The following is a 10,064-nucleotide window of genomic DNA, read 5'->3' on the forward strand; positions in this document are numbered from 1 at the left end:
TTTCCATGATTGAGTCCTTCAGAATTGTCTAAGGTAATTGTATTGATCAGAATAGTTAAGTCTATCAGAGCTGATCATCGCACAATGTTGTTGTTACTATATACAATGCTCTCCTGGTTCTGCTCACTTCACTCAGCATCAGTTCATGTAATTCTTCCCAGTTTTTTCTGAAGTCTGCCTGCTCATCATTTCTTATAGCACAATAGTATCCCATTACACTCATGTACCACAGCTTGTTCAGCCGTTCCCCAATGGATGGGTACCGCTCAATTTCCAGTTCTTTGCCACCACAAAAAGAGCTGCTATCAATATGTTTGTACATATGGGTCCTTTTCCTTTTCCTTTGATCTCTTTGGGATACAGACCTAGCAGTGGTATTGCTGGGTCAAAGGGCATGCACAGTTTTATAGCCCTTTGGGCATAGTGTTAGAAGTTTCTGCTCCTTCTTTTCCTTCTCACAGAACCCAGGAAGTTCTGGGAACTGACCCTTCCAGGCCCTCAGAGGCATCAGTCCAACCCAGACCTGAACCAGATCCCTCTGCAACATCCCCAGCAAGTAGTCATTCAGCCTCTGCTCAGTGACCTCTAAGGAGGGAAAACTCAAAGCTGTTCTAAGGCTAGATATCCCCAGCTCCTTCAGTCCCTCTAGTCCAAAGCCCTTTCCCAGGGAGACTGGCTGTCCTCCTCCAGACAGTCACCATCTTATCAAGTCTTTTCTAATCAGTGGGCCCAGAACTGACCAGAAGACTCCAGATGTAGCCAAACAAGGACAGCGGGACTGACGGGGTGACGAGAGAGAGAGGGAGAGAGAGAGAGAGAGGAGGAGGAGAGGGAGAGGAAGAGGGAGGGAGGGAGAGAGAGAGAAAGAGAAGAAGATGAAGAAGAAGAAGGAAAAGGAGGAGGAGAGAGAGGGAGAGAGATAAGGAAGGAATTAAAGGAGAAAAGAGAGAAAGAAAGATAAAAGGAGAGAGAGAGGGAGATACATTTGTGCCCCTAGAAAGGTAAGTCAAAGCCAGATTGTGAAGGCCTTTAAAAACCAAACAGAAGAGTGTGTATTTCATTCCATAAAGGCAAAAGGAAGCTGGGGGTGGGAGTTGTGTGGAGGACAGTTTGGAGAGGGGAGAACCTGACAATAGTGAGACTGATGAGGCTGTCATGATAGTTCGGGGAGAAGGGGCTATGAGAATGAAGAGAAGAGAGAAATGCAAGTGATGATGTGGAGATAGCCTTGCCTTTATCAAACACCTTATAAAAATCTTGGTCAACTGTGTCTACATCATTACCTTGATCTACCAGTTAAATAATCCTTTCCTCCTATGACATGGCCCCAGACCCCTCATCACTATACTCTGTGTACTTTCCTCTTGGTCAAAATCCTTCCTACACAGTGATGCCTGTTTCTAGGGTCTTTAAAGACAGTGTCTGCCAGCAGACTGCAGCTCTCAGGATCTACCTCCTTGATCCTGTGGAGAGGCAATCTGGGCTTTCTGGGGAGGGAGGAGAGTGGAAGCCTCACAAAAAGGATCATGACCAAACATTTGAGGACCTGGATTCATGCAGAGGTTCCAAAAGTAGGCAATACTGCCCCTTGAGGGGCTCTGGAACAATCCAGGGAGGAGGCGCAATTGCAGGGTGGAGGGGGGGGGCCATTGAATAAAAATTAGGGGGTGGTGGAAGTATAAGGAAAGAAGAGAAGAGAAGAAAATTTTGAAAAAGCATTCACTTGTTTCATCTGTTGTGAAACAGAGTTAAAGTCATAGCAATTACATTATTTTTCAAATAAACACATAAAATGCAAGTTATAGCTGATCAGTGGTCAAGTCCACCAACAGGTCTTAACAAACAAGTGTTGGCTGGTGTATTGGTAAGCAAAATGGGCTCTTAGCACTTAGTTGGCCTTTGTTTCCTTTGAGTAATTCAGTGTATTTCATTGAGCCTTACTAGGTGCTAAGCCCCAGGCCCAAACCTCTATTAGGTGTGGAACCTATGTGGGTGTGGATTGGTGCCTGGGGTGGGGCCCAAGGTAGGGCTGGCTAAGGGGAGGTGCTAACTCCAGAGCCATGCGCTTCTTGAGTCTTACTAAGTGCTAAGCCCCAGGCTCTAACCCCTATTAGGTATTAACCTAACCTATATGGATTTGAACCTCCCAGGGTCCTAAGGGGAGGGGCTAACTCAAGAGCCAACCATAGCAGCCTAAGTTCTGGTCATTCAGATGACGTTCGATGACATCTGAAGCCATATAAGAAGAGAGGACAGAGCCATTTGCACAGGGCTCTCACTCATGGTGCTGAGGCCGGGCAGCTGTAGCTAAGAGCCCTCCAACTTGTAACTGGGATGCTGAGACTTTGTTAAACTGTGGTAACTATGTATTGGGATTTGAATCAGACAAGGTCTGTCTGTCCATGTTTGTACTTTGTTTGTATTTTGCTTTGAAGTTCAGGGTGGTGGCTTTTTCCCCTGAACTAAGTGAATGATATTTGTATGCTGAATTAAAGTAAGCTTGTCAACCCCTTAAACATTGCTTTCCTTATTAAAGCAGATCAAAGAACCTGTGCTTTTGCAGCCTGTTGGCAGCTTTCTGGGTGCTGGTTGTAGGTGGATCTTACACCCCCACAGAAACTGCTAGCCGGATTGTTGAAACAGCTGGTGAGCATGTCGCACATTGTCAGAAAGTCCAGCATGCATCAGCAGGAATATGTGCATCTAATGACTGTTTACAGTAAGATACTATATGGTTACATGACAAAATATTGCATGATCAAAATTTCAATGCAGGAAAAACCCCCACAAATTTACAATAAATTATTAAATTTAAGATGTCATTTTTTTAATTACATTTTTTTTAAATGATGCAAATTTCAAAAAAAAATTTAAAGGTTAAAGAAAGTAGATTTCCAGGGGCTACTGAGTAGTTTTTTAAAAGGGGGGGCATAGGCCAAATAAGTTTAGGAACCTCTGGTCTAAGGCAAATGAGTCAGTGGCGTGACAGTAGGGGTGCTAGGCTGGGCCAAAGAAGAGAAGGCTAGCTACTCCCTTTCTCTGGCCCTCACCTTTGTGGGTCACTGCTCTTTTAGTCAATTTCCCTGTCTTTTCTTTAGGGCATGACTTTCTCTCTACTTTTCCCCTCTGGAAGAAGAGTCAAGACATCACCCATAAAGTCATTGGTCCTCTTATCCCCAGGATTTGCTGTTTCATTTGCCTAAGACTAATCTGGAAGATATAAAAATCAATAATTCTTTCTTCTATTGTTCCAAGCTCCCAACCGGGAAAACTACCCCGGCAGACATAGGTCAGTTTAAAAAGTCAGCTCTGTCTCTGTTTCTCTGTCCTTCCTTCTCTTTCTTTCTGTCTGTCTGTCTCTCATTCCCCTTCTATTTTCTTTCTCAGTTGTATTTGAATAATGAAACACATAAACCAATAATGGTTAACCAAATTTATTTTAAAGGAATTGGATGTAAAACAACAGTGAAAACATGACTAATATGAAAATATATTTTACATGATTGCCCATATATAACCTATATCAAATTGCTTACCATCTTAGGGAGGGGGAGAGAAAGGAGGGAGAAAATTTGGAACTCAAATTTTTATATAAAATATGAATGTTAAAAATTGTCTTTATACGTAGTCGGAAAAATAAAATGCTATTTAAAAGAAGAAAACAAGAGAAGTACAGTAGGGGACACCAAAAAAATAAAATAAAACAACAATGAAACAGAAAGCAAAACAGGAGGGGTGGGTTGGTAGAATGGAGTGGAGAGAATGGTGAATCCAAAGCCAGGAAAGACTTAGCTTGAAATCTTGACACTTATGAGTCTGGACAAGACCTAGAGCTTGAGGAAAAGGCTTGTCTCTCTCCCCAAAGAGTGAGACACAAGGAAGAAAGTACTGGAGGGGAAAGTAAGGCAGGGCCAGTTGTGATCTCAGCAGCAGGAATGGTTCCAACAGCTCTGTATCTGCTCCACAGGACTCCTCCCCACCCTGGTCACACAGTCCTTGTCTTGGTGTCCCAGCATTTGCCTGCCGCACCTGCCTCATGCAAATGTGAGTGGTGGTGGTGACAGACCCTCTCCTCTCCCCAGGGTTCACTTCCTGGAGGTGGTACCTGCCCAGCAGCCTGTAGTGCCAGTGACAGCTCTCTGTCTTTGGGGCCCCATGAAGCTCCCCAGTGGTGACCCACAGCCTCCACAGCCCCCTTGCCCCATCCTACTACTCACCTCTAGCTCCACACACACAGGGGTATGTTGGTGAATGTTTAGCAATTGGCTCTTTGGGAAAAATTTTTTCTTCACATGATGCACTTTTAATTTGAATTTACATTATTAACATTTTCTCCCTCACTTTCTTAAGCTGAGACAATCAAGAAAACAATAAATCAAACCCAGATCTGTAGCATTTGCAGATTTCTAAGGTGTAAATGCTCACACTGAAAACTTAACAATGCCTGAGCAATTTGGGATTGGTGGGAGAGGTCACCCCATCAACCACTTCACCTTCCCACTGTCTTCCTGTGGGGATTTGAAAGGAAAACTCCTCTTCCCCAGTGGAAGACTAGAGAGAAAGTCATGCCCAATGGAAAAGACCGATGAAGTGGCTAAGAAGGTAGTGAGCCAGAGCGCACAAATGTGAGCACCAGAAAGAGGCAATAACTAGCTCTCTTGTCTTCAGCCCAGCCTAGCAACCCTAGTGTCACACTGCTGGCTCATTTGCCTAAAACTAATCTAGGTCCGTGAGTGGCTAGGTAGTACAGTGTCAGGCCTGAAGTCAGGAAGACCTGAGTTAAAAATCCAGCCTCAGACAATTACTAGTTGTGTGACCCTGGGCAAGTCACTTAACCTTGTTTGCCTCAGTGTCCTCATCTGTAAAAATGAGCTGGAGGAGGAAATGGCAAACCACTCCAGTATCTCTGATAAGAAAACCCCAAGAAGGGGTCACAAAGAATTGGACACAACTGAACAACAGCAATCCAGATCCATGGAGATTTTTCCCCCTGCTCTGGAATGTTATAAAAATGTGAATCAATTATTCTTTTATCTGTAGTTCTGAGACCCCATCTAGAAAAATTACTCTGGCAAATACATACACAGACATGCTTTATGTGCACATACATGTATATATACATACATGTATATATACACATACATTCATATGTGTGTATATGTTTAAAATCTATTTCTCACAGGTCTTCCCCCTTTGTTGTCTTTCTTAGCTGCACTTGAGCAATGAAAAAGAATATTGGTAATACCACATTTATCTTGGTGAACATGGCTTTACAACAACAAACCAGAAAGCAAAATAAACTTAAAAAACAAAAATAGGAGGAAAAAATGAAACAAAAATAGGGCAACAGACACATCTCTCTCTCTCTCAAGACTGGAAAAGAAGCAAAGGACGGGGAAAGTGAGGAATCACCAGCTCTGTCCTCAGCAGCATGAACAGTTCCAGCAACTCTGCATCTGCTCTGTGTAGCTTCTTCCTCGCTTGGTCACACTGTCCTGGTCTTGATGTCCCAGCTTTCTCTCCTCACCACTTTTAATCCAGTTTCTCTCCTTGAACAGATGTCAATGGAGGTGACTTCTCTCCCCAGGGTTCCAGCATACTTAGCCACTTCCTTGCCTCAAGCTCCACATTCTCATCAAGCTCTTCTCTGAAGGCTTCTTTTCTGCTTTCCCCTTTCCTTGGGAATGGGAGTGGGGCTAGCTTATCAAACAGATGGTCAAGTGGGCTCCCTTCCCTTCCCTTCTCTCCCCTCCCCTTCCCTTCCCTCCCCTTCCCTTCCCTTCTCTTCATCTTCTGCTGCTGTCCAGTCATGTATCCCTTCCTCCCTCCTCCCCCATCTAATAATTGGGAAGGTTATTTTTTAGCCAAAGCTAAATTTACATTTACATCCATTAAATGTCTTCTCATTAGGATCAGCCCCTCTTTGCCTCCTGTGGGGACTAGGACAGTTGGGGGAGGAGGTTTGGGGGAGGTGCAGCTCCCAGTCACAATAACACCAAAGTACATGGCACTCTAAGGTTTGGAAAGAGCTTGAGCAGAGGGAAAGACCAGATGGAGCCAGGATCAGTCCCAGCAGCCAGAGGTTTGTCTAAGAGCAGCAGTCTGTTGAGTGTGGACACTGGGCATTTTCCCAGCTTGGGAATTGAGTCCCCTGCCATGACCAAGATGCCACTGCAGCAGTGAGAGGTAGGGAGTGGAAGGATATGCAGCCCCCTCCTTGTTTGTTTATTGGTCCAGACCCATGAGGAATTCCCAGCGTGGAAACTTCCTTCATCCATCTAGATTGCAACTTTCCTGTAATCTACTAAAGAGTTTCCTGGGACACTGGGGGTGAAGTAGCTTGAACACAGGTCTTTCTGACTCCACCGTACCACACTGTCTCTCATTCCTGTCTTACAAATGAGGAAACCAAGACTCAAAGATATAATGTGGCTGCCCATGGTCACACAGCTATTAATTGAAGCAGCAGGACATGAGTGCAAATCCTGGCTCCGACCTTGGGCAGGGTATTTAACTTCTGTGGCCCTCAGTTTCTTCACCTGTAAAGTGGGGGGTGGGGTAAGGCTAGATGGCCTATTCCTTCTAGCTCTTGGATCCTACATTTAGGAGAGTGCTTAACATCCCCTGTGGAGATCAGTGCCCTATTTGACAGACTTGTAAAGTGAGGCTGGAAAACTCTCACATGAATACTGCATCAAGGTTTAAAACGGCATCTCTCCTCACTTTGGTTTCAGCCTCATTTACACTGGTTCTCTTGAGCTGCACTGCCCCTGCCCCTGCCCCTGCCTCTGCCCTGACCCCAGTATTCCATTTCCTCTTATCATGACTATGGACGCCTGTGTGTGGCTGGATCCCCTGCCCACCAAGCTCCATGGGGGAAGGGAAGGAAGGGAGAGACAGGAAAAATGCCTTTTTTTCCCCTCTCATTATCCTCCAAGTGGGGTGATCTCCCTCCAAAGGGGAAAGTTCTGTCTCAGTAGAGAAGGCAACAGGGAAATGGAATTTCCCAAGATATCGGGGGTGGGCACTGGGGTCTGGGCAGGCCATCCAGAGATAAGTGATGCCAGAGCCTGGGGAGTTGAAGGAAATGATGGACATGAGGATAAGAAGCCCTGGAAAGGAGAAGGGATGCTGATAAGGGGCAGACAGATGCTGCTGAGAACAGGCTCAGGGCAGGAGTGATAGGACAGGCTGGCAGAGCTGAGTGTGGACAGACAAACATGCTTCATTCTACCTTAGCCCAGCCAACCCACCCCCAATTCCATTAGCCCTTTGGTCCCAAAGGGCAGGGCCCAGCAGGAAGCTGGGGCAGCTATCAGACCAGTGACCTGGACTTTCCCCAGGAAAAGTGACATGGCTGGGTTGGTGAGGAGGGAAGGGCACAGAGCTTCACTTCAGGCCCTCTGAAGGTTCGGGGGCCCTAGCCACCTGTAGCCAAGAAAGGAGTGAGGTTCCTGATAGGGTTTGCCTTCAATGCCTTCTCTCTCCTTTCCTCTACTCTGCCCAGTTCCTTCCTCCCAGCTCTGAATACCCAGGGTCCCCCACGATGCCCTTCCCAGGCAGTGCCCAGGACTCCACACCTTCTCCTTCTTCCTGCCTGTGTTCTCTACCTTCAAACCCTTCCTTCTGCCCTGACTAATGGGAGAAACTCATTCCTATGCCTGGTGGCTGCCAAAGGCACAAATGCATTGTGCCCACCAATTCAATTTAACTCAACAAATATCATTTACATGAAATGATCAGAATGTCAGATTGGAAAGTGGCCTCGGGGGGCTTATCATCCTGTTTAATGTGTAGGAGGCCCCTCCCTGACAGATGGTCTTCTAGCTTCCCTTTTTGAATACTTCCGGAGATGAGAGGTCCACTACCTATTAAGGCAGCCCCATCTCTTATAAGGCAGCACTGATTGTTAGCATGGTCTTCCTCACATCACTTTGTTGCAGCCCTCCCTCTCATCTTCATCCCTCCCTGTTCTGCTCCTGGGGTCAAGTGAGAGTCTGATCCCTCTTCTCCATGACAGGCTTCTAATACATGAAGGCAATTATCATGATCTTACCAAGTCTTCTCTCTAGGCTGATCATCCCCAACTCCCTTGTACCAGAGGCTCCTGAGACTGTTGGCAATTCCCTCCCCATGTGAGTCATATACTTTCATGCTTAAACTTCAGTGGAGGCTTTTGGAGATACTGTATTTAAGTCAAAAGATTTACCTGAATGCAATGCTCTCCAGGAAGCTCTCCCACATCCAGAAGCAAGAGTCCCTTCCTCCAGCCCCAGATCTCTGCTTGTTTTGGTCTTAACCCACATCCTGCTTGGTGTAACAGGATCGCCTATCTTACTCCCCTCACTGGAGTGTGAACTCCAAGCAGATAAGGAGGGCTGGAGGTGGGGTGCCTTCATCACTTCTCCCCCTCACCCTCCCCAGCAGAGCCTTGGACAGAGCAGCCCTGCTATGGCCACTGATCCAGTGGCTTAGAGGCAAGTGGCTTTGGCTCTGTGGCTGCCCTGGATAAGGGCTCCTGGCTCATGAGGGCCAGACACCAGCTGGGAGGCTGAGGTCCAACGTTTGTGTCTATGCCTGGAAGCAGATGGGGACATGGATCCTGACCATTCCTATTTCTGTGGTACCCCGAGGGTTACCAGGCTCTTTCTTCAGAATCACCCTGAGAAATAGGTGCAGAGTCTGAATAGCCTGATCCTGTTTCACATTGACAACACTAAATCCCAGAGATATGACCCATTTGTCCATGATCACACATCCAGGACTGGACCCCAAGCCTTCTGACCCCAAACAGCTCCCTCCACTGTACCTTCATGGCTGCCTTCTATCCTATAGGCCACTATAAACCACAAGCTGGTACATGTGCTCTAGCAGGAAGGAGGGCTGAGGGGATGAGCCCCCAGCTGCCTTCAAGGCACAGTCAGGCCTAGCATTCCATATGAGACTTGGCCTGATCCCCGTGGTTCTGAGGGCTCTCCCATTCAAATTATTTCCTACATGGTTGATGTTTATCTGTTTTCAGGTTGTTTTCAGGCCTCTTCCCAGCCCCCTCCCCACATGCACTCACAGGCTCTTTAAAGGAAAGGATGGCCCTGCTTTCTGGGTTTGTCTCAGTGTCCAGGGGACCTAGCACTGCACCTTGCATTCAGCGGGCGCTTAATAAATGTTTGTTGAATCAAACTATTGCTTTTAGAAGCTTGAGGCTCTTGCGCTTGCTATCACAAGGGACAAGTGAGAGTTTGTTGCCTGTCAGGGATGATGCTGATGCCATGGGAGGGCCGGGCAAGGAAGGAGCTGTCTGAACAGGCTGGGACATGGAAGGGACTTCCTCAGAAGGTGAGGAAAGGCCCAGGCTCAGGTGATACATGAGGCAAAGAATCCCAGCCAGAGTTTCCCCTAAGACCTCATTCTCTGTCCCTAGCAGGCTCAGGAAGCTACCCAGGGCTCAAGAGTGCTCCTGCTCTCCAAGGCAGCCCCCTGGAATCCCATGAAGCAGTGTAGTACAGTGGAAAGGTATCTAGGCTTGGACCCAGGCAGTCTGGCTGTGGGGGATCGATTCTGTGGCTTCCTGGCTGGGTGATTCTGGGTAAATGGCTTCCCTTCTCTGAACCTGTTTCCTCCTCTCTACAATGGAGTCACCACCCTCATATGACCTACTTCATAGGAGTCATTGTGAGGACCAGATAAGATGACACAGATGAAGCATTCTGCAGTTTGGCCAGGAAGAGTGGGCCAGATGGGAACAGACTCCCCATCCTTGGGCACTCCCTTCACTGCCCCTCCCACAAGGTTCCCAGGACAATTGGCCTGATCCCTGACCTCAGGAGCCTTTTGAAGGCAATAATACTGAATACAATTTCTGCAAAACTGGTTACCATGTCCCTGTAAGGGAGCAAATGCCAGGATTCTGCCCCCATTTTTCAGGTGAAGAAGGCAAAGAAGGCTTAGTGAAGGGAGGGAAGACACTCTCCTGCGGTCCAATGGCTCAAAAACACCCCCGGACAGACTTTGGACACATAGGAGCCAGAAAGAGCCCTGAACTGTGGTTGCAGCAGGCAGGCAGC

Source organism: Trichosurus vulpecula, chromosome 4, assembly GCF_011100635.1.
Source record: "Trichosurus vulpecula isolate mTriVul1 chromosome 4, mTriVul1.pri, whole genome shotgun sequence".
In the NCBI taxonomy this organism is placed as follows: domain Eukaryota; kingdom Metazoa; phylum Chordata; class Mammalia; order Diprotodontia; family Phalangeridae; genus Trichosurus; species Trichosurus vulpecula.